This window comes from Strix aluco, chromosome 1, assembly GCF_031877795.1.
Source record: "Strix aluco isolate bStrAlu1 chromosome 1, bStrAlu1.hap1, whole genome shotgun sequence".
NCBI classification, from domain to species: domain Eukaryota; kingdom Metazoa; phylum Chordata; class Aves; order Strigiformes; family Strigidae; genus Strix; species Strix aluco.
The window spans coordinates 11,055,176-11,080,977 of NC_133931.1; the positions used below are offsets into that span (position 1 = coordinate 11,055,176).

Below are 25,802 nucleotides of genomic sequence, written 5' to 3' on the forward strand. Positions count from 1 at the left end.
GTGTTCTGAGGCTGCCATGCATCTGGGAGGTCTCTGCTCATGTTACCCCACTCTTCCCAGAAAGACCGTGTAAGGACACACAAGCAAGCTTGAGATGCCAGGTGAGAATCACCTCACCTTCTCCAGCACGAGAGGCAAACAGGGTGAAGAAGTAGCAAAGAAATTGTTTTCCCTTCTAGATATCTACAAGGAGAAGTTACAAAAGCATTAACCCTTTTCCAGGCAACTACAGGAGGGATTTTTGAGTCTGGAAGCCAGAAACAAACATTAGTAAAGGCAGGAAGAAGAATGAAGCGGGGGGAGTCTCTTATCTAATTATTTTTCTTTTTTACTTAAGGCTATTTCTGTTCTGCACGCTCTTGAGGAAACCACTGACTCAAAGTGCAGTTTTCATCCTTTCCACATACCCCTTTGAAGCTGAGGTTCGTATCTCCTGACCTAGTGTGGAGGCACCTCACACTCCTCCAGCCCCAGTCAACCTCCTAGACTGCACAAGGCAAGATACATAGTTTCAGCCAAAAGAATTAATATCAACAGTTAAGGTTCCCTCTTCTTTAAAAAATAGCTTTTAGATAAATGATTTAAGACAACTAGCTTCAAAGATTGAATTTACTATATGGAGGTCAACCCAAGCTCCACCCATGGATGTTGATGTCCTGTAGGGCATCAGGTAAGCTAACAGATGTCTCATGTTTAAACTGCATGCTGTAAACAGTGTTTCTGCTGTGTGAAAAAAAAATGTGCTTTAATGACTTAAGGATCCAATAAAACTAACTGGTGCAGAGGGAAGCCTACCCTTTCACAACCTAATTATCAGTTAATATTGTCTGATTTTGCAATAAAACCCAGCTGCAATATTCCATCATATCATGGGGATACAAGCACACCTAACGCCAGGGCTGTTCATGCTTCCACTTATCCTTGACAGTAAAATAAAGAACATTAATCCAAATAACATTTGCTAGAAAGAGCTCTCAAATGTACTTAAGAGTTTCTAAATCTTATTTCCTTACCCGGATTACCACATCCCTTATATAAGCGCTGGTGACATTGCAAATTAAGCTACCTGTCTAGAAGAAAAGACACCTCACCCTTACACAGCCACGGGTCACCTACACCAAGGGGGAAGGCAGCAGGAGGTATCAACAGAAGGACAAACACTGACTCCAGAAGGACAAGCAAGAGCTGGGAGAAGACAGGCAGCAAACAACAAAAGGAGGAGAGAAGGTATTTGTGAGTGCGAATCACACATTTCTCCAGACATCTTTCCACTAATGATGAATAACATAATACCCCTAAATAATGCAAGGAAAATTTGTTTAATCATTTAAAGGCATCATCAATAATAAATACGTCAGCTCCAGATGCTAACCTCACCATTCCTCTCTGCTCAGGGACTGTTCTAAGGAAAAGACCAAGATCACTGTCACTTTAATTTTGGAACGATGCTTCAGTATCAGAGTCAGGAGAACAAAGGAAGTACCCGAGACCGAGGAATGGAAATCTGAGCGAGTACAGACCCTGTGCAGCATAACAGCTCTTTACACCACGGCTGCCATTCCTGTGCGATAAAGCAGCGATGAAAGCGCAGTTCTTGTTTGCTCGGGCAAAGCGCATACAAGCAGAGGTACACATGGAGATAGCACGGGCTCGTTAAAAGGAGAGCCCTGCCCACCTGCCAGGAGAAGGTCCCCCACCAAGGACCCCGGAGGGTGAGGAAGGGGCTGCACCAGAGACAGCACATCCATCACCTGCAGCACAGCAGGCGCAAAGGCGATGCCACATCTGAGGGGTACCCAGCCGCTATGCCAGCACTGAGACCAGCATCTGGACAAGAAGGAGAAAATGATGAATGCTGCCTTTCAATACTGGATTTCTCAGCAATGAAGAGCAAAAACAAATTTCAGAACTTTGAGCTTCATTTCTACAATGCTGCCAGCAAAATCCACCATGCATCCAGGAGCATCCTCTACAGCACTGGAAAAATCGGGACAGGTTTCCCAGCTTCCCAGCTCATCCTGACCGAGGACTCTGAGCCACCGGCCACTTCATCAGCACACAAGTCACACCATCCCCGAGGCACAGGCTGTCTCGACATGATGCTCTGTCATGATGAAATCATAATCCCAAGCACTGCTGCTGCCATGGCAATCCCAGACACTGAAAACAAAGGCGATGGATAAACTGTCCAGGACCAGTGGGGAAAGCTACAGACCTGTTTGGGGATGTCCTACTTGTCTCCCCTTGGGAGAAGAGAAAGGAGAAAGAGGTCAAAACCCAAAATCATGGGGACACCTTGTCTCCAAAGTGCTGGCGTAATTTCCAGAAAAGCCTTTTCCCTGCAAATACAGGAGGAATGCAGGAAGCAGGGGAATAAATCTGCACAAAACTGGCATAGTTTTGACTTCCAAAGTAATTTTCTGGCATCTCTAAAAAAAGGGAGGGGTGACCACCAGCAAGGAAGATGGAAACCCAACTGTGCAGAGCAATCGCAAGCATGCAGTGTCTCACAGTGAGGAAACCCAGACTGCTGCCTCTGCCAAATTTCTATCAGGGGCTGGGGTGGGACAAACGGTTTGTGCCACCAAACCACGATTTGTATTGTTTCAATTTTTCTCTTTTCTCTTGGAGTCACTCTTCTGATTCAGAATCTGTACTATTTTAAGCAACCCTGCTAAAAAAAAAACAAAACAAAACAAAACAAAAAAAAAAACCCAAGGATTTAATGCCTGTTTGGGCTGCCCATAAAATTTTTTTCCACTGGAACAAAGATTTAAACCTGTGACTCAAAATGACTTTACAATGGGGGGCTGATTATCAAGAGGACCAGAATATCCTCTTATTAGAAGAATGTTCACTGGGCTTTCCTGAACTTTAGACAGTGGTATTAACTTTATGGCTTGTTTAGTTGCATGCAGGCAATACCAGTTGTCTTTGACACAAGGAAAAAAATATATGTGTTTTATAATACAGAAAAAGAGCAGGTATGTGTGTGTGAATGTGTGGTATGTGTATCCATACATGCACATACATGCATAAACACACAGATCCTTCTGATTATTGTCAACAAAAGAAATACAGGAAAGAAAAACATAAAATCACAAAATACAGAGTTGGAAAGGATCAAAGGATGCACTCCACCTGCTTGCCTCAAGTAAAACAAGCCTAATTAAGGCATTTTTTTAAAATTATTATTATTTGTCTATTACAGTAGCAAGCATCATGGGGGAAAATCAGGGCTCTGTTTATACGAGTCCTATGAAAATACTTAAGGCAGTCTGGAAGAGATCTACAGTCTACTAGATTTCAGTTAAACTGATGTAAAACCTGTATTAATTTTAGCTTAAATCTATTTGTCTTAAAGACTTATTTCTATTGGTACAATATTTATATGCAGATAAATTATTTAAAAAAAGGAGAGGGGAGGTAGGCTGGCAGCAGCCCAGGTGGAGGCAGGACCACGGCCCGGATCTGCAGATGTCTGTCCCAGCACCATCCTTAGGAAGCATTTCCCAAACACGACTTGGTTTTTCTGGGCTGGATCAGTTCCAACAGACCCTCACCCTGGGCCTGCCTGTGCATGTCCCTGGGGTAAGTTCTGCCCCGAAGCCTTGCACTGGCGAAGGCAGACGGCACCCACCCGTGTGCGTGGTGCCACCTCCCAACCCACCCTGTACAGCAGCTCCAGTACAGCCACCTGCCCACTGCCAGGGAGAAACCCTGCCCTTGCTGACTAGGCACAGAGGGGAAAGCATGCGTAAAATGCCCTGCTCGCTGTTATGCAGCAGGGCAGATTAGATTTTAAGGCAACGAATCATCAGCTATGAGCCAACGAATTTGGCTTTATACATGTCAGAGCAGCATCGTATAATAGAGACGTCTCTCTCAATCATACTGACCCGGATCTGAACCGGCACCCGTGAAGGAGAAGTTTTGGAACATTTCCTATCCCATTTTTTAGGTTCTAGAGCCAACAGCTAGTCAAAGTTTGGTCTCCTGGCAAAGAGAGAGAACATATCCAACAACCACATCCAAACTTTAAAAAAAAAAATTACCCTGGGGAGCACAGCACAGTGTAAAACTCTTATTTACAAGTTTTCTGGCTGCTCTTTCATCAGCAGAATTTACTGGAAAAACTCAAAAGCAATCATCATTTTACAAGCATGTTTTTCTCTGTGCGGCTCCTGCACCCAGTTTTACATGGGGAACGTCAACAAGGTGACATGAGCCGATTGCCTCCCCAGGCAGCTGCAGCATGCGTTCTTCTCGCCATGTCAAAAAACCACCTCTCAATTTATACACTGTTCAATAATTATTCTGCTAATCACAGGCTGCTCTGCACTTCTCAACCTAAATTATTATTATTATTAGAGCTGGCTCAGCTGCAAACGCGCCTGCTTTCCAAACACACAGCACTCGGCTGAAGAAGAGGGGGGGTTTAATCCTTCATTGGTTGCAGTGTAAGGCAGTGAATGGCATTCTGGTGTGTAATTTCTTTCAACAGGAAAAATAACATCTTTCAGGAGGTTTTCCATTTTGAGTTAGCACAGAATCACCACAAAAAGAAAAAAAAATACTGGGTAAGGCAACGTAACACATACTATGACCTTCTTTGAATTCATCAGCTATATTTATCTCTCAACTGCAGCACAGAAACATATTTCACTTAGAAAAACTTTTTAGCTGCTTAAAAGAGACACTCAAGTTGCAAAGGCCACACACTTAGATATTGGGAGAAAGAAAAAAAGATTTATTTGTTTAGATTCTGTAAGCTAGCTGAAATCCATCACCTACAACTCATCACCAAGCCCTCCAGTCAGCAGGCATGACTTCGGCACAAGCCAACCGGAGCTTGAAATGTTTTGGTAGAAAATTGCCCATACAATATGGACACTTTTTAGCCATCTATTTCACTTTCACCCACTTTTTTTCTCTGAAACATCTGGCTTTGACCAGAGGCAAGATGCTGGCTAAGAAAAACACAATCATCTGCCCTGGTACAGCAAGTCTTTCATACTTCAACCCAAAAATGTAGGGCCAGCAACAGCCCAAGCCTTGCCATCGAACCTGGGACAACCTGCACAGTAACAGCTCTGCATTAAGCAGACCTGACTTTTAAAAACAATTTTTCCCAGCTGTCTGCCTCAGCCATGACCTGCTCCTTATTCTTCCCAAGACAAGGTCCTCTGCACTCCCCAAGTCAGCCAGTGTCATTCAGTGTCCCACTCCAAAAGCCGCAGTTAGTACAGAAGTTCAGGTGCTATCACCGTGTGCAGTGGACTGACAGCACCAAACGTGTGAGCAGGTAAACAGTCCATTCCTGAGCCAAACTAAACCAGAGCAAAAAAATTCCATTTGGGTGTGCAAGGGAAACGGGATTGAGCCTGAGTGTCTTGAAAATAGCAAAGCACCCTAACAATTGGCACTAAGTGATCCTTGGGTGCAAGGGTCATCAGCAAGATCAAGTTATAAACATGGCCTGAAATAGTCCCTTGTCCAAGGGGGGCTGAAGGGAGGGGGTGGATGGCCCATGACACCTTCACCATTGGTGAAACCAATCTGCATTGCAAAGGAGGAAAAAAAAAAAAAGAAGAGTCATCCTGAACGAAACATGACACTGAGCGTTCACATTTCATTTAAGAAGCCTCACATATTATGATCAGTAACACAAAAGGGAAGGTCTGGAGTTTGGTTTCTGTTTATTCACCCTGACAATATCCCTTAAAATTTTCTGTTCAGGTTACATCTTTCCAAGAAAAAAAAAAAAACACCACAACTTTCCGTCTATCTGAAGGAAAGCCCCCTCCACAGATCCACTTGCCTAAACTGCTCAGCAGAGCTCACCCGACCTGACCTCAGCGGAGCGCAGGCTGGGCACGTTCAGGAATTGCCACCCATCGAAGAAACCAACGCCACAAACCAGGGCTGGGAAGAGTCGGCTTTCCAGCATGGGAAACACAGTGCTGAGTCCTGGGATTTTTTTGGGAAAAAAAACCAGCTGTGCAAGCAAAGCCACCCAACAAACTTGCCTGTTGCAAGGCTGATGCGGCCAAGAATAAAACGTCTACTGTCAAGTGATATTGAGCATGTTTGCCAGCATCAAAGCGTTTCCCAATTTTGGATCCCTGCATTTCTATAATCGGAAGCAGTCGAAACACTCGGCTTTATCATCTACAAGTCAACCCCTAAAAGACACGGCACTTCACAGCGCTCACTGCTTGCACCGAAGTGGGAAGCACTGTGCAGGACATGCCCTCAATTCCATTTAAAATTCCCCCTGCACCCAGGGCTGCCTGCCTGCTCTGCCCAGGCAGGATTTTCTCACAGGAATGGGGATTGCTCAAATTGAGCCATCATCAATGCATGCACAAACCTGCTCAACTGCTCAGGCATCCAAAAGCCCTCTGCCATCAGGGCATGGCAGCCCTCGCAGGACCACCACAAACTGGGGCCACATCCCTCAGGAGGGAAGAAACTGGGTTGAAACCAGATGGAAAAGCCCTGGGCTTGCAGCAAGCTGGAAGGCTACTAAAATTAGAGGCAGAAAGGTAAGAGAGGTAACAGCAGGAATGCAGAGCCTGGGCTTGGAGTGCAGACTGCAACCGCCAAGGAAGGAGCATCACCAAGCCCACGGTGCAGGGGAGAAGCACTATAGCCACTCACCCCAATTTTATTCTTTACCATCAGATCTAAGAAAGATCTACTCAGCCACGTCAGCTGTAATCCAGAGCAGGCAAGAGAAGCCAAAACTGTCAGGTTAAGACTCATTTAGAGAGATGGGAAATGAGAGCAGCTCTGACTCCCTTATTCCTTTTTTTCCAAGAAATAAAGGGCACAGCTGCAGCCACTCCTCAGGCCACGAACTCTCGAGGTGTGCAGAGATGCTAAGAGCCAACTTGCCCTGGCGAGAGGAAGGAGACATGCAGAAGAGAAATTGTAAATCAACTCTGAGCAGAAACATGTGGACGAGAAGGTAAAGAATGAAAAGCCAGAATAGGAAAGAAAAGGGGAAATAAGGTAAGAGAAAAGGGAAATATGCCCATGAAAAACACCACAGGCATAAAACACAAACATGAAGTGGAACAGAAAAAGAGAAACAGAGGGCAACTAGGAGGAGGAAGCAAAGTTAGAGCTAAATGGGCAATGATGCTTTCACACACATGTTTGTGTGTATATATATATATATAAAAAATACACATAGAAGTTACTTGGATATAGATATATACATACATGCACAAGTAGAAAAACTGTGCCATGCTTTAGCTACACTGTCATGAATAAAAGCAAAAACTTCACCACCGGCCACCGGCTCTGACAGGTCAGCACAGACAGTCTTCACCTGCAGAGGGATGCTTTCTGCACACTTCTTAGACCAAGCTGGTTCCCACATTTACTGCTATTCAGAGCTGAAACAACACAGAAGTCATCTCAGAAAATTCACACTACAGCAGCACATTTATGGCCATCACATTTCCATCATGTGCAGAGATAGCCACAGATCCTCGGGAGGAATATCAGTGTTATTAGTTTGTGGCATTACATATAGCACCACCAAGAGCTTGAGATACCAAATGTCTCTGTGCTGGACGTTAAACAAAAATAGAATAGAAAGGCCAGTCTCTGTCCCAGAGACTAAATGACCTAGAGTAAAACCAAGATATAGATAGAAAGCACAAGCAAATAAGACAGGCTGACCAGAGTGGAACAAAAGACATGCCAAAGGAGATATCATCATCCCACCATACATGGCAATCCTGGATGGGCACATCTAACCATCTTGCTTTAGACAGGAAGCCAGGAAGGGGTCAACCACAACAGAGTCTGAGCAAAGACCCACCCATTCCCTGTTCTCCGAAATCCCACTTAAACCACTAATGAAGATGGCATAAAGATCCCCCATTACTGAAACAACCAGTAGTAAGTAGTAACCCACATCAGAACTACCACATCCATCAAACCACACAGAGAACAACCCCTAACTAATGTGGCCACAATGTCCATCATAATCTTGACTTCACAATTCCTCTTATGACTGCTGGTTTGTTTAAATATCACATTTTGGGACATACAAAACAGATGGGGACCAAGACTTGTACATGAATTATCTTGGAATCTATGAGTCCGTCCACAAGGTGATAAAGGAGGCAAGGCAATTAAAGAAAAATATAATTTAACATTTAAAGCATCTGCTAGATTAAACCAGTTTGCTTTGACCTGTTAATACAACAAGGTGCTACAAATCAGTCTTGTGTCTGCAGAAAATTCCTGGTAATTAACCTTAGTTTGAAAGCGGTGAAGAGAGGAAAGGGAGGGCAGAGTTAAGGATGTCTGGGTACATACCTCACTCTCACTGTTTCCTAACTTTTTTTAATATGCTGTAAAGGCTCAATCACTGCAGGTAACTGGAATTACAGTCAAATGTATTCTCCCCAATGCTCAGTTTAAACACTGCAGTCATCACCAGATTATCTTTCAGGTACTGTGTTAAGTGATAAACTAACATCTGATGCATGTTATTTCTCCTCTGTCCTCCAACCCAGTGGTGAAGGGTCTTTTCTTGTGTGTTCCTTAACTGTCTTTAAACGTTACAGAAAACATTATTATATACTTAGAAAAAGGACCTTCAGTTGAACATACCTTGCACTTGAAGCACAATATGATGAAGTTTGCGGTGGTCCTTATCTCCTAGGGTTGCCCAGGCCATGTGAAACTGGACTCTCAGAGAGCAGAGCTTCATTTCCTTGCAGAAAGCTGGTACGGTCTTTGGCACAAAGCTTTAAGCAGTCTTTCTGCTACCTGAGGCAATACACATGGCACCCTAAAAAGAAAACAAAAGACCTCAAAACTTTATCGATATTTCCAACAGAAGACAGCATAGAAAGAGATCACAAGCTGCCCATGCAGTGGCAGAGATGGGCTGCAGCCTTCTTGACTGGTTGGAGCTTCCTTCACTTTCAGGCTCCCTATATAGGTATGACATTGCTGCTGTCAAGCCAAGACACAATGAATGTCAATGCCAAGATCAGGAGTCTTCCCAGGAAGATGGGGCTGCACCTCCTAATCAGCCAGAGATGAAAAACACCAGAAAAAGAGCTAGAGAAGAGCTCATCGCCAGAAGAACTTCAAGAGCACTCCTAACCCACTAATGCAACTGACCAGCTGAGGATGGTATCATCAGTCAACAGAGCCAGCATGGCAGTGGCAGACTCTTCAACTCCTTCCTTATGCTCTTCCGCATTGCTGGAGCTCAGAGTGCTGTTCCTCATCAATAAGCTAGCAATGTCCAAGAACTCAGCTCTCTGGAAGCAGCTGGGTGCAAAAAGGTTAAAGAGAACTATGGACCATCTTCACGCCATGGTCACCTGAGCCTGGGTTGCCCAGCCAGGTCATCTACTGCAAGAGAGTGTGGGGCTCCAAGTGTGGAGACTGGTGGGAGGAGGCAATCTCATCACTTCTGTGGTACCAGCCACACCAAAGGGCTCAGACATGACTTCAAGCTCCTTCTTCTGACGCCACCGTAGGCTGTCGCTGTGGAGGGAGGTCAGCAGCATCTCTGGGCAGACCTGCTCTGCCAGCCAAACCTCCAGTGAAACTGCAGCTGCATGAGCTCAGCCTTAACACTTGCCAATTTCTAATGGGCATCGAAATCCCTTAATACCTTCAAATGAAATATTAGTGTTAAAAGCAGTATTTCATGGGTCTACAGGCTTTGTCACACCTCAGGGAGGCCTTAAACAGATCTAGCCCAGATTTCAAGACTTTCAAGAGAGCATGGCTCCCAGGATCCCACCAGCCAGCCCAGTCCCTGATGGTACCTTGTACCTTCATGAGCTTTAGCTGTCTTTCTGCTACCACAGTGGAGACAACAGCATTTTTACCTGCTCAACATCCAGATTTTCTAAGCAGAATAGGATCCAGGTGTTTGTCAGTGAATATTAGCACTCCTAGTATTATTAGAAATGATTAAATGTATTAGCAAGACCAACTGTAAGCTCTCCCAGTCATGGTGGATCAGCACAAGTGACTGCAGGTTCTTTAATCCCTCCCATACTACTTTGCTCCATGAGGCAGCGTTAGCAGTTAATTAACACAGGGATGTACAGAATTGAAATCCTATTTATTGTAATTTGTCTCACAAAAGTACCCAAGAAAAGCTAAGGAAGGTCTTATTTCCAGATCTTCAAGAGTTACACTTAAAACATATAGCTACTTGGTGAGAAGTTTTCAAAAGCTTTTTTCCTGTCTAGCTGTGTTGGTTGCAGTCACCAGACCTCCCCCTCAAAGACGGCAGCCTACAGAAGTCACTGATGCCATTTCCAACCATGTCAAGAAGTAGTACAGAACCTCTACCATTTCTGTGAAGCTCTGAGGATCCACCTGCCATCAGGGCTCTACTGTCCTACACTGTGAACAACCATACGAAAGGCAGCGTCTGCCCTGACATATTCACAGATGAAAGAGGCAAGCAGACGAGTGGAAGGGGAGGGAGAAGAAATGGCTTGCCAAGGACAGAGCCCCCAGATCCTACCCACAGCCAAGCACTGGTAACCCCATCATCTCTCTGAGCCACTTGTAACAAGCAGGACTTGTGGGTCTTAATACTAACTACCAAGATAAAGAAAACATTTCAAGACAAACTCCTCACTGCTTCAGCATCTTGGACTGCAAAAAGCAGTATCTTTCTTCCCCTCTGAATCTCCTCATCTTAATCACATTTATTTACTCATTTTGTGCATTCATGAAAGCTGGGCCTCCTTCCATCTTGTTCCACAAATGGAGACTTGAAGCTCAGCTTTTCAATTTTTCCCCATTTACCACAGAAACAGAGAAGTGCTGGTGGGAAGAACCCTCTGGGGTCTCCAGACCAACCTTCCAGTTTGTAAACAAGGCTGATTATTTTCCTCTGTAACATCAAATACATGTACTTTTTTGTTAGTATTTTTATATAAGAAAAATTTAGAGCTTTGCCCACCCCACCCCCAAAAGCAAACTGAGAAGAACCACAGTCAGATGAGAGATACCTGTAAATCAAATAATCCATCAATTCACATGACAAACACGGCTGTCTAACACCCCTGAGCACCATCTCAATTTCCTGTGCTGCAGCACGAAGCTCTTGGTCTTTGCTCCCTCCATGATCATTTATGGGAAAGTGTATTTCACACTTTCCTACTCTTATGAAGGAGGAAAAAAAAAATAAACAACCCATTATTATTTAAATAGGGCTGGAAACATTACTAAATATTTCCAAAAGAATGTATGGTAGCTTTTTGCTCTGCATGTTAAATTACAGGTCATGGCACTGATAGATGTGACTACCTATTTACATCATCAGCTGAAGCATAAAGGGGTTTTGGTACATCACGTCTAGAGACTGCTATAGCATGACTACATTAATGTATAATAAACTTTATGCCTGCAACACAGCTAATAATAATAATAATTACAGTGATGATAATGATGATAATAATGTTACTGAACTTTAATATTAGCAAAGAGAGACCCATACTAGACTTTTTTTCCATGCAGAGGAGATGTAACGTAAAGGGTTCGAGCACAGCCTGGGCTTTGGCCGTTGCTCCACATCCCACATGCTCAGGCATGAGCCCACGGCTGCTGTTTCCACCACATAAACCAGCACACACAACGTCACATGTACGTCAGCACTGCACCACCGCCAGGGACAGCCTTACCCATTCCAACACCAAGTTGCAAGGACACAGCACCTGGCTAAAAGCTGGCCAGGAAAAGCCACCTTTCCTAAACCTACACAGGCAGTAACGCTCCAGCCTCTGTTCCTCACACAGCCTGCAAGTCCCTTTCACTTGTGCATTCAGGGCTCGCTCCCTGTCTGGGCAGGGAACCACACAAGGCAATGCAATGAATTTTACTTTGGCTGGGATTTTGCTCAGCCGACATTCTCAAGAAGAGATGGTTGCAATATGATCAAATCTAGGCCTCAAAATACAAAGTGTTAATCAAGAGTCTCAGGTTGTTGCTTTTTTTAAAAAAACAAAACAAACTCCTAAATCGGATTTTTCGTCTGCTTTCTAAGTTACTGGCAACAGCCCCCCACCCCAGCTGAGATTTATACAGGACCTCCCAGGATGCTGCCCCTGAAGCACCGGTGAAAAGATCAAAGTTTCAGTTCTCCTGACTGGAAGGAAAAAAGCGAGGCAAGCAATCTGTTCAATCCAGCTGTTGAGACTTCAGGAAAGGCACAAAATGTCCTGAGGCCAAAGGCAAGCAGTATGTAAGTGAGCAGCAGAGAGGCTGGCCCATACCTGCTTCTGGACAACTTTGACCCTGTAGGGTTTGCTACCTTGCAAAAATCCCCTGATGCAGAAGAGCTTACAGCAGTACTAATATGATGGCTTCTACCAGGATGCTGCATCCACACCAAAGGCGTTACCAGTACGACATACCCCTTAACCAGCTCAATTCCACCGGTAAAGCTGAAGTGCAGACCAGATATCCAACCAGCAGTTATCCAGGGAAGCTGGGCAGCAAAGAAAGAGTGGTCAGAGAAAGCCCGGGAGAAATGCACTGGACCCTACTGCCTGGATGGAAGGAAGATGATGGTGGGTGGTTAGGAGGACTGGACCAGAGTTTTCCACCTTAAAATCCCTGCACCGGCCTGCTTCAGAGCCTGGGTGTTCCCAGCACAACTCACATCGTGCTGAGGGCCTCCACAAGCTGCTTAATAAACTACATGACAGGATGTGGTCTTGCCTCTCCCACCCACCTCTGCTCCCCAGCTGCCCCTAAGGAAGCAGTCTACATCTCTGGGCACTGCTCCTGAGGTAGGGACCTCTTCTCCCCCAAACAGGGAGAATCTTCTGCTGCTTCCTTTAGGCTTCTCTGCCATTCATGCCTATCCCTCGGAGAGGAGCTGGGTCCTGGGCCTGGACAAGCCCGCAGCTTGTAGGTGAGAACCCCGGTGATGCCACTCTCTCCCCTTGAGAAGCTCTCAAAGTCCTGCAGCTCTTGGCCACGCACATGTTTTGGCACTGGGTATTCCTGACAGAGGCATGCAGAAGAGGTGACAAAACACTGTCTTCCAAAACATCTCATGGCAATGACACCCTCCCATGCAAACACACAGTCCTTCCACAGCTTTGGGCTCCGCACGCCCCATCTCAGCTCAGCCCATTCTCCAGCAGTGCAGGTCGGCTCCCAACACCCGCACAACCCAACCTCATAGTGGGGGGCATGGTCAAACCTCCCCTTTCCTATCAAGGGACTTTCTAGTGAGTTGATTTGCAGGAACCTACCCAGTAATACTTACACAAAACTACTGATTTTTCTGACTCAGGCTTTAAGGCAGTGTGCTGGGTCTGTGTGGCGGGTCTTTTGGTAGTGGAAGACAGGGCCACAGCGGCATCCCCTGTGAGAAGCTTCTGGAAGCTCCCCCAGCTCCAAGTCAGACCCACCTCTAGCAAGGCTGAGGCAATTAGTGATGGTGGCTGTGCCTCTGTGATAACGTATTTAAGAAGGGGAACCTGGAAGGATGTTGGGACTTGTGAAGTGGAGCTATGAGAAGGACACCTGTACAAGCACCACGGTCAGTGGAAGGAAGGAGGAGGAAGGTGGGAGGTGCTCTGGAGCAGAGAGTCCCCCTGTATCCCGTGGTGAGACAGCAAGGCCACCCCCCACACCACTATGGAGGCCACCAGAGGAGCAGAGATTCACCTGCGGCCTGTGGAGGATCCCCAGGACTCTGTAGGAAGAAGTAGCCCCCGCTGGTGTAGTTCAGCACTGGGAGAACTGCAGCACGTGGAGATGACCCATGCCGGAGCGGTCCAGGAATGTCTGCATCCCATGGGAAGAACTCACAACAGAGAAAGTTCATGGAGGACTGTCTCCTGTGAGAGCAAGGGAAAAATGCAGAGGAGTGCTCCCCACATCTGAGAAGAAAGGAGCAGTGGACTGACCGAAAATCCCCCACTCCCTGTCCCTGCAGGGAGGAGGTAGAGATATCAGGAACAAAACTGAACACAAGAAGAAGAGAGGGGTGGGGGAGGTGTTTTTAAGATGTCATAATGCTTCTCACTGTCCCACTCTGTCCATTAAATGTTGGTTTTGTTAGCATTTGAATTAATGTGATGTTCTTTTTCTTCCCCTAACAAGTCTGTCTTTTGCCTGTGACCATAATGGATGAGCACCCTCCCTGTTCTTATCTTGATTCCTGAGCCTTTTGCTTCATTTTCTCCTTCCCAGTGCTCGGGGGAAAGGGGTGACTGAGGGGCTGCATGGTGCTCAGTTGTCCTCTGGACTCAAACCACAACAGACAGATATGACTGAGAGAAAGAATCTTCCCCTTCTCTTGGCAATTTGTTCCAGTGGCTAATCACCCTTGCCATTGAAGACCTCTGCCATCATTTCTAATTTGAATTATCTACCAGGCTTTGGTGCTAGCTCTGCCTGTCACTGCTGCATTCGAGAGCCCGGTACTGCCTGATGTGTTATACCAGCACACTTTTCCTTTGAGGCGATGGGGGATGCAACTGTAATATCCGCTGAGAAATATAAGGTATCGATAGCAGTGAAGATGTGACAGCACAGGCATCAGAGTGGGTGGGACAAACCTGCCTGGAAACCCTGGGTGATAACCAATCAGCCCCTGATTTGCAGGATACAGATCCACATTGGTATTCACATCCATACCTTGAATTCACATAAAGAATGATACCACCAACGATGCATTAACAGGCTTTTAGATCACACAGATCTGGATGCTTGCAAACCATCCAGACCGCTCTGCGTGCCTGGCTGGTCCCCATGTTTGTGTCACCCTGCAGACTGCTGTCGTTGACTGAGCGGAGCTCACGCACCAGGTAACCATCTTGCTGCTTCTCATCTGTCACCCTTGGAGCGACCGGGAAAAAAGCACCACCAGCAAGCCCTGTACTAAACAACCTCTGGCACTTGCCAGAGAGAGAACTGAGGAAAGACTCAGGAACACTGCTTTATCACAACACTAGTGACTCCGGAAAATGCTGTCCTTCGCTGAACTGTGCCAACAAGCAAACGGCAGGCACTGCATCTCTAGGTACAAATAAACCCAGTGCAGATGTACAGCGGTATTGCTTGCCAGGGCACTAAGCACTTCGCTACATAAGATGACGGACCGGCTCAGGAACAGATGCAGCTGTGATGAGGGAAAACGTGCCCTATACGCAGTGCTAATGGGTCCAAGAGACAGATTATGTCTTTATTCCCACCTCACTCTTCATAAATCTTGCCAGTGTTCAGTACTAAAGCCACCAGCCAGCGAGGAGACAGAAAATAACACACCATGCTTCAAAATAAGATCTGTATCACCTTGCTGCAAACAGGCAAAAGCTTCCTGACCAGGTATGCATCTTCCTCTCCGCTAGTTCAGTCTGCAGCTCTGCACCCTACCTGGCTCACAAAGCATGACCTCCGACCACACCACCATCCCCTTGGCCAGCAGCAAGGAGTCGGGGCAACTTGCCAGCCACCTCGGCCTCTCTACCAGTAATGCCCTGAGATGAGCACAGAGGCTCCCCTGAGGCTCTGACAGACCCACTTCCATTGCTTAACTGATGGATATACAGCTGCAGCGCACTGCTCCAAGCTGCAGGGCCACCACACCATGGGTTCCTGACACCAGCCTTTGCTCAATTCATGTACTGGAAGCAAAAGGACGAACCCCCAGTATTCCTGCGAACAGCAGAAACACCTCCCCGGTCTCAAAAAACAGTATTTCCCCTGCCCATGGCCTGCCAGTGCTGTCATCTGCATAGACCGATGGGGAAAAAAAAATATATATTTTTTTAGTAAGGTGTAACCCCTACCTTGCAATTCGTAGTAGAACTGCACCATTGTAATTACAGAAAAAGCCTGAAGAAAGAGGCCTGTAGAAAAATAGTGATGCTGTAATAACCCACTAAATATCTTCAACTGAAAGGTGACAAACAAATACAAGATGCACCGATATCTTAAAAGCATACAGATATGCAATTTTTTTTCCCCTAGTCTTGCTCCACATCAGTACTATGGGTCACTACCCCTGCCAGCAATTCCTTGTATAAAAGTTAGTGTAATATATACAGCCAGGAAGCACAAGCTGTCTTTGTAAAGCATTCTGATTAAAAACAGGAAGATACGGTTTGAATCTTGCAAAGAATTAAGCATAAACTCCAAAGTTAGCAGATAAAGTCCTTAATTAAACCAAAATGTACACGTAGGTTCAGCAGGGGCAGGGAGCACACCGTGACTGCAGAGGTGCCCAAACGCGCTGCGCCGTCAGGAGACACAACTCACCATCGTCTCTGAAAGCCGTTAGCTCCCACCAAAGTTACATTCCACGCACGCACGTTCACCCAGGGAGCCAATATTCCCGTTTTACAAACTAATTCAAACACACAATTCGTTTCTGCAACAGATGGGCTTTTCAACGGTGGCAGGCCTAAGCCCTTCCTTATTTTCGCTATTGCAGAATAGCTCTGACGTGTGGACATCAGGGTGCAGATGCAAAGGGTGCAGAACCCTTCAGGCCTTGCAGAGGCAGAGAGCTGGGCACTGCTCTCGCTGTTCCCGTGCTGTCAGACCAGCACAACCCCTCTCCCAGGGATGCTAGATGTATAGATGTACAGTATATTTTACTCTTTACAGGTACAGAGGCATTTCCATAGGCTGACAAACCGCACCTGTACAACTGATTACCTTAATATAACTTAAAACACACAAGGGCACAGCGAGATCGATCGGAATTATAACAATGCTAAGCTAGCTGTAAGCCAGACTCATGACTTAATGCTGTGAGAGACAGAAGAGAGAGAGGGAAAAAAAATAAAGTTAGAGGTGAATTTCTAAAATGATGCGATATATATAGAAGATCCCTTGAAACTCCCTGGGGTGTGAACTGGCATTTACAAGAGATATGCAGCACCTAGCACAAAAGAGCATCTGAGTGGTCCACGTGCTTAGAAAATACACATATTTATTAAATAATTTTAAAAATCACAATAGAAAGGAAACTGTATGTTTATGAGACACGACTAAATATCAGACTGTATCCTTATCTCTTACAGTCATGTCAACACTTCAGAGCTAGATTTTTTTAATATCCTCATATTTTACAACATATAAGTGCTCTTACGATAATCCAGAGCGGTTGGCACAAACTGACATTAGTGAGATTGTATTTCTGCTCTATGAAGAAATAAATGCTCCCATTTCATACAGCCATAACTTGTACATAATATATTGTGCTCTTTGTATTCAGCAATAGCTAATACATTCTAATATACCCCCCGAAAAGCTCTTTTGTTCCAAATCAATGACTTAAATAATGTCTACTTTTTAACATATTGGGAAAAAGGAACTAGCGCGGGGTTCACGACTCACTGTGTCTGACCAGATATGTGGACAGGCAAACATGTCTAAACTTGTCAACACATATGGGATTGAAAAGATCTCACTGAAGGCCTCCAGCATCTTCCAGATACAATTATCAGTTCTGCTGGGATTTCACCGCACAGTATTTTAAGATGCAGCAACCAACAGTCTAAAAGATCGAGACCGAAGTCCTAAAGCACCCTGTCAATGAAAACATTTCAATATTATACATATAAATATAAAATGCGGCCTATTCAAGTTGTACTTGAAAACTCCACAGCTCTTTAAGGAAAATACGGCCTAAAAAACCCTTTGTAAAAACGGTCTTTGGAGCCCCTGAAGAATCTTCCCTTTTTATTCCTCAGGCCCTCGTGCTACCCAGCTTAAAACTCGATTGCCCATATTAACGACGGCCCGAGCAAAACAGTTCGGCTCTGCAGATTAAAAGCTTAATTCACCTCGCAAATGCACGCAGGCAGCAGCAGGCCTGCTCCGCACGCACCTCCGCGCACCCGGCCAGAGCACAGCGCGCATTTTCCGCGCAGCTGCTGAGGACGCAACCAACCACCACGGCCCCGAGCCGCGGGGAACCCCACCATCACCCCCTGCCCCGAGGTACCCCCCGAGGCAAGGGGGGGCGGGGGGGGGGGGTCATCCATGTCCCCCCGCCGGGGCCGCGGAGGAGCCGGGTGGCGGGGGAGGGCTGCGCGGGGGATGGGCGCACCGAGCCGTGTCATTCCGGAGCAAAGCTGGACCCCAAACATCGCCGGCCCTTATCGCAGCCATTTATTTACGTTGGGAGGCATCCCGAGCCCTTCGCCTCCCCATCCGCACGGATTTCGGCTTGCAATTGCTATTTTTAGCCCACCGTCGAGCCAGCGCTTTTAAAAATAAAAAAATAAATAAATAAAATGAAATGCAATTCCCCCCCCCCCCCACTTCCATCTGCACGAGCCCCCGCGCCTAAGCTGTAAACTCCGCCGTGACCTGCAAGCCCCGCCGGGGAGACACAGATAATAAAGCAAGGGGGTGAAGAGAAAAAAAAAAAAAAAAAAAAGAGGGTGGAAATCAAAAGAATAAATAAATAAAAGGAACCCCACAAACATGCAAACAACCTCCCCGCACCCACCGCCGTCAACTGCAGCCACGGTACTCACCGCGCCCCCCAGTCCCCGGGAAGGGGTCCGGCGGGCCGGCCGTGGGGCCGAGGCAGGGCCGGGCGGCGCGGAGGAGCGCGGAGGGGCGCGGGCGGGCGCGGAGCGGCGCGGGCCCCGCTGCCCATGTGCTCGCCGGAGCACGCGCTCGCCTCAATGGAACGTTGTGCTGGCGAGCGGCTCTGTGACGTCACCGCCCCCCGCCGCCGGCGGCCGCAGCCCGGGGCAGCGCGCAGCGCCCGCCCCCGCGCTCCTGCCCCGCGCAGCCGAGCGGCCCCGCCGGCACCGCCCCGCGCCGCGGCGTCCCCCAGAACCTTCAAAAAGAAAGAAAGAAAGAAACAACCCGCGCGGGCGGCGGTGGCGCTCCGCAGGTGCGGAGGCAGCCGGCGCTGAGGCGCGCAGCGTGCGCGGGGAGGCTGCGCGGCCCCCGTCCCGTGCCGGGTGGCCCGCTCGTCCCGGCACACGCCGCGGAAGAACGGGATTAGCGTCCAGAACAGCGAATGGGGAATCTGGGAGCCTGCACTGCTTGTCTCCCGCAGCCTTTAACCTGAAAAGGTGCCTCCGGCCCCGTTTCTCCCGAACTCCGCGAGTTTACTTGCTAATGGAAATCGTAGATTTAAATAAATACCCCAATGTCCCCGAGTTCAAGTGCTGAAATGCCACGGATGTCTCCAAATAATCACAGGAGAGAAGGATACAAGCATCCCACATACAAGTAGAGAAAGTAGCTTCGCGGTCATCCAAGTGCTGGAAAAAACAACATCAAAAATACAGACCAGACTGCAGACTGGTGAAACACTAAAACAAAAGCAAATCTCCCGTATATGGAGGAAACAAGCTTTATTTTCCTTTTTTTTTAAAAAAAAAAAAAAAAAAACCACAGAAAAAATGAAATATATCCTCCTCGATTCCAAGCTGGAACTGAAATGAAGCAGAAGCTTCAATGACTAGTGATTTTTTTTCCCGGTACTATTTTTGCTTCTTTCCAGGAGGGAACCTGAAATCCTGCTGTGCCGACACCTCTGCAACAACACGGTGTGTCTTTCCTGCGGTGTGTACAACCTGAGTGAGTACCTGTTAGCACCAGCATGGGTTGTGGTGCCTGGTCTGTAAAAGAGGATCTGGCTTGTAGAATATGTCCTGTGTTTGTATTGCTCAGCCCTGCAGCCTTTCTAGTGGTTGTACTCTAAAAATCATCTGGTATTCCAGCCTGAATATACTCAGTCCATGTCAATAAAGCACTTGTGTATAAACATCTTTATGACAGCTTAGCACACTTATGCGAGGCAATTGCATTGCTCTAAGTTCACCCCTGCAAGTTAAACACTGCAAAGTCAAGGCCAAATGACGCAGAGCGCTCTTTCGAGGCCAAAAGAAGATCTGAGGCAAAGATCAGGGGTCAGGCTGTAACAAGGCTGTGCCAGCTGAAGGCTTCTGCCCTCCAGCGCTCTGTTATTGCTCTCCGTCTGTGGCCCCACCAGCTTTGCCAACTGCAGGGATCACACAAGTGCTTCTTAATCCATGTCAGGCAAAGCTGGCCAAGTTAGGTGAAACACCGGTGGAGCCAACAAGAGCTGTGACGTGCTCCCTGTGGTTATCACAGCGCGGAGGTGACAGTCTCCAGCTGGTGACCATAGGCAGCTGGAAAGTGAAGTGTCCTCAGCCAGGGCAAGTAGGTGGAGCTAAGGCTGGAATGAACCACTGCACATCCCCCTCCAAACATGGGTTGTGGAGAAGCAGAGCAGAAAAAGCAGCTGAGAGTGTGTAATCGTAGCAATAATTATACCTTCTCTCATCCAGGGATTAAGTTTGTTCCAGGTTAATTCTAGAACTGTCCAAAAACCTAAGTCATCTCAGATGCTCAGAAGAAAGGGCTGTGTCATTGCATCTGCTCCTCTCCTACTAGAAGCCATCATTTCACATCTGCCTGCCCATAAAGGCATCAAGTTGAGCATCAGTGTCTTGTCCTCACTTCACCTTCCTGGATATTATCTTGGAACTTTTTTTCTCTGCAGGTTAGAAACCACCTAATTTCCATCCAGAATGCATTCAAAGCCAGTGTACACCCATTTGTTCTGCAGCAGGTGTTATGATTTGACACAACTGGCTTTTCTCCTCACCCTTACACACACCTCCCTGCTGTATTTACCAATACCAACTTCATTTTGTGATGAAATAAAGGTATAAAACAATGGTGCTTAACATAATTTATTTCTACTCCCCAGGCTTTTAATTTAAGTACTTGTATTAATCTAAAGAAAATGCATACCTGTCCCCAGACAGTGATCCATCTCAAGGTGATGGTGACTCACCTGTGATTTTGGTAGGGACGAAGCTCTAAGAGCCAGGAGCGGGTGGCAATAATAGAGCAGGAGCAAACACTGGAAACTTTCTGAAGCTGCTGGAAAGACTTCCACTGCCTTCTGTGTTGAATGTAAGATGAAGGATAGAGAGAGGGAAGGTGTTAGAGTAGTACAGCGGCTACTGAGGTGTATAAGAAATGTCCTCGTCTAGAGTTGTGGGAGCAGATTACACCATCATCAACGCCAGTTCCACTCCCCAGAATTTATGTAATTTTCTTCCAATATAATTATGTTGCTAAATTTTTGCCTGTCCTTTTCTTCATACAGATTATCCATAAATGAAGGCTGGTGCCTTACTTGATGATTATATTAAGCACGGAGACAGGATAAAGGAAACAGAGATGATCCATTTTGTAACACAGCTATGTTAATGAAGCTGGACTCAATTTTGCCAGAGCCCCACAACTGTATGATTCATCTTTCTCTGAAAGACTGTAGGGAAGATGCTTGGCAAATAATTGGGAACATCTTCTAAGGAGTGGGAGTTTTCTTAAGGCTCTCATTCAGGGTTGCTTAACTGTGACTCCAGACCAGAGAAAGAGGATATGCAGGGTTGATATGAAGCAGGGAAATAACAGACTTGTCACTGATGGCCCAGCTATGGGACCATGTGACTCAGATGCTCCATATATTCCCCAAATCTGTGGAATAGAAAAAGGAAACTAAATATGACATTTTAAAGTGATGCCTTTCTGAGTGTGCAGACTGAACTAGTAGGGCAGAGAGGTGCAAAAACTCCATTTGAGATTATGGCAAGCATTTAAGATGATTAGCTTGAATGTGATTTAAGAAACAAGAAAGCAGTGGAATAAAGTGAAACCAAGTGTCTGCATTACTAAATCTGTGATGGACTGACAGGATGGAAAGTAGATCCAGAGATGAGTATGCTTGAGTTTGGGGGAGAGTTCACAAACCTGTGAGCTGGAGGTTTAGCATCAGTAGTGAAAAAACAAATGTTGTGAGCAAAAGAAGACAGAGTTCAAGAAAGAGGGAGGAAGCACCATCTGGGTCCCAGGCAGATTTCCCAAGGAAGCCCCTGGGAAAGGGACAGACCAAGTCCTTGGAGAGAAGTTTGTTTGTGTGAGGGGTGAAAAATCGCTACAGAAGTTGCAAGCCTGGGAGAAGAAGTGGAAAGTGGTGCTGTCAGCCGGGATAGAAAACCCAGGACATGAAGACATGGTCAGATGAGAGGTAAGAGTCATAGTCTGGTCACAGGAGACAGTGCAAGCCTACTGAAGCCAATGCCATGTCATTAGGGAGATGTCCCACACTAAGCATGGCACACCGAGGGGTCATCCACCAGCAGATGCTCAGCTTGAGAAGTGACTGGAGATACCCAGCTGTGGGCATGCAGAGGTCCAGGGTACATTGATTTGGGTTCCTTGAGCCCTATGAAGAGAGGAGGAGACCAGGAGAGCCGTGTGCACCTGGCAGTGCCCACATGAGGACTGTATGTCTCAACAGCAGCAGAAGACACACTAAGCAGGTAAAACGCCACCCGTCTCTGGAGAGCTTCATGTCTGCTTTCCTGTTTCTGAAGCATTCAGCTCCTGGGAAAACAGCAGGGGCCCTGCCCTCCTCGCTGAAAGATCCCGTTGCTAAATCGCAAAGAGGAAACTGTTTAACTTGTCGGTTATTCTTTGGCACCTGTGATTGTGTTAGACATTATAAACAGGTTGGACCAGCCAAGCTGGCATACAACACCGCGGTATCCCCAGGGTCCTTCCCATTTTGTTTACTTTCTTTTTTTAGCCTTTACGCTAATCTCTCCATCTATAACAAATACACAACGTTCATGTGAGCGATTTTCAAGGGAGTGACACTGACAGCCCATGAAGCCACAACTTGTGCTCAGGGGCAACACACGGTGCTCCTCCAGCAGCAGGATGGGAGCAGGGGACAGTGTGAAACCCACGCTGGACCTGGTGTTCCTCTCCTCTCAAGCCCAGTCGCTGTCTACGCACTCATGTTTAAAGTTTAACCTTCCCAAAGTGCTTGTTTATGGACGTTGCCTGCAGTGCCTGAGTGGGCGCAGCCATGGGGTAGGCATTGGGGCTGGGTCCTCTGGGGGCTCAGGCTGGCTGGATTGTGGCTGCAGGGCTGGGATCTCCCTCGGAGGCAGTTGGGAGACTTGTGCTCTTTTTAGCACAGCTGGTGACAGTGGCACCACTGCCCACATTTCATATAATGATCCAGCACCTCCCTAAGAAGTGGGAGACCTGGTTCAACACCCTCCTTTGCATCTCTTTGCCACTCAGACAGTGGCTGCACCCTGGGTGTAATGAGCCATCTCAGCCTTTGTCCTGTGCCGGCCTCTTTCTTCCCATCTCCCGTGTCAGAGGTGAAGGTGTGCACTGGACCAGGACACTGTCCTGGGAGTTGGAAGCCCATTTCATAGCCATGATGCTGCTGCTCCTATGCTACAAGACACAGGATTCCCCCTGGGAGGGGAATATGAATATAGGCAAACTGGTTAACAGCCACTAAATAAACTCCACAGGCACTGTAGGAAAGACCTACGGGGGGAGGGAGAAGTATCTGGTGTGGACGTCTGTCATAAGCTGCTCACTGGCTCACTGGTTTAGTCCCAGAGTCCCATTTAAGCCCTGACCTCGCAATGGACTCCCATGTAGCTGGTATCCTCGCTGTACCAAGAAGAGATCTAATCAATTGCATATTACAGGCAAAAATTGAAATCAGAGCAGCACAGTACTCACAAAGGTAGATAAGCAGCAGGCTGTGCCCCTTCCACATCTCAAATGATGATAATTTTGTGTTGTGCCCTGGAAGGAGAAGAAATGGAAACAGTTTAGAAATAGTAGTGACCAATGAAGTCTTATAATGCCCCCAAGATGCATATATATGCTACACCCAAGTTCACAGATACATAAACTGAGGTGCAGATATGTAAAATATCTTGCCTGTGGCCATACAGGGAGCGCACATTGACTTCTGGCTGGTGTAACTGGGAGGCACTGGAGTCTCAACTCCCAGGCTCTCATTCTCAGCATAGGGTGACAGACAGGGTAGGCTAAGCAAGTGGGGTAACCATGGCTAACATCTCCGCAGTATCATGATTCACAACCCTTCATCACTGTTAAACAAATCAAAAATGAAATTACACGTAAAGAGATGGGAACTACAGAGCCTAAAAAATGCAAACATGTTCCTCCTCATCAAATCTAATTAGATTTGCCAAAATCAGTGTGCATTGATCTGTGATTCAAACAGTATGCTGATAACAAATTTTCATGATAGACATGGTTATGAAGCTACTTGACTAGACTGTGAATTAGCCCCTTCAACAGCAGCTCTCAGCACATTTTCTCAGCGTGCTCTTCCACAGACAGCTTTTAATCCCCAAATCAACGGGCAATCCCATTGTTTAAGTTTTGCCAGGCTCTCTGCTGAGCGTCCAGCAGAGAAGCGAGGCAGGTGGCATATTCGTGTTGACTATCAATCTTCGTTAAAATCAACACACCATTTTTAGCCACCCATCTAAGCAAACAGAAATATGTGCTGGAAAAAGACCTTTCCACTACTAGGCAGAGCACCTTATTTTATTGTCATGCTGCATAGCTTCACCTCAGCAACGATGGGTAGAGAAAGCATGTGTTGTATGAAAAGCATCGTGTAAATAGACTATCTCTCCAGAAAACCATCACCATACAGATGCTGTGTGCTGTTACTTGCCTTCCTGCCAGTGTCCAGTCTCTGCCGACAGAGTTTGGGGATGTTATTTTTTTCCCTAGCTCATGACAGTGAAGCCATGCCAATCTGTTTGGGTGGTTTGTCTTACAGCCGGATGATCCCAACAGATACAAGTGAATGGAAGTAAGAAAATGAGGGCAGAGCAGGTAAATTTTAAAGAGGTCAGAGCAAAACCTTGATGTGCCAGGAGAGACCGAAGGACAGGATTTTCCATTTGTGCTCAGTTTCAGCTGAGCTTTGCATCCACTGACATCTGAGAGCTTCTGAAAATGTGCCTCGCCAGGGAGCCAGAGTGCATCAGAGTTTAAAGTTACCCTGAAAAAAATGGCAGAGGGCAGGCAGTGCACTTGTATGTGTCTGTACCCCAGATTTATCCTTTCTCCGCGATCTTTTCATCCAGAAATCGTTACTGCTTCAGGAGAGGAAAACGGCAGCTGTTTTTTTGCCTGATCTTTAAAAGCAATGAGCATCCCCAACCATGGTTGGAAGCAACCATGGGACCTGCTCAGCAGCTCTGAAAATTGGCATACTCTGTGCTAAATCATGTGTAACAATAAGACCCACCCTGCAAAGCAGTCATGACCAGGATGTTGATCACTGAGCACTGGCACAGGGAGGTTGTGGAATCTCCATCCTTGGAGATAGTCAGAAGCCATGCTCATAGTCAAAAGGTCATGGTCCTGGGTAGCCTGTTCAAGGTGGCCCTGCTTGAGCAGGGGGGTGTACCAGATGACCTCCAGAGGTCCCTTCCAACCTCAACCCACCTGTGAGTCTGTGATGAAGGGCACAAGGATATCCAGCATGACAGCTATTTCACAATGGTCCACTGTCAGCAGGAGGTAGCTCAGTATAGAGATAAATTACCAGCCATTTACTGAGGGAACCAAAAGGCTGGATCATGTATGGCACAGGGGAAATTACTGTGTAACTCCACAGCCTAACTTGCCTCAGCATTTTCGAGAGCTTGTTATACCAAGATTTACACATTTTTAAAAATCCAATGAATTACAGTGATGTAGTATGGGCATAGTCATGCTAATATGATTTTTTTCCACCTAGGCAGAGATTATACCAGAACAAGTCTTTTTGTTCCAGTGGTATGGGATGGACTGAGGGCCAGTGAGGGGTGCTGGTACAAGTCCCGCAAGTCTGCACCATGACCTCTGGGCTTCTCTTGCCCTGACCCAGCTGCAATACCTGTCCTCCT

The 25,802-nt window shown here is 46.7% G+C and overlaps 1 long non-coding RNA gene across 1 annotated transcript in view; it reads right to left on the reverse strand.

Moving 5' to 3' along the window:
- The window catches only part of LOC141932674 (uncharacterized), a 49,769-nt gene extending 31,084 nt beyond the window's left edge, over positions 1-18,685 (reverse strand). The window contains exons 1-2 of the long non-coding RNA XR_012625881.1: positions 18,525-18,685; positions 8,638-8,818 (exon numbers count right to left, since the gene is read on the reverse strand). This is a non-coding gene — a long non-coding RNA (uncharacterized LOC141932674). The remainder of the gene's footprint in view (positions 1-8,637; positions 8,819-18,524) is intronic.
- Between the last annotated feature and the right edge of the window lie 7,117 nt (positions 18,686-25,802).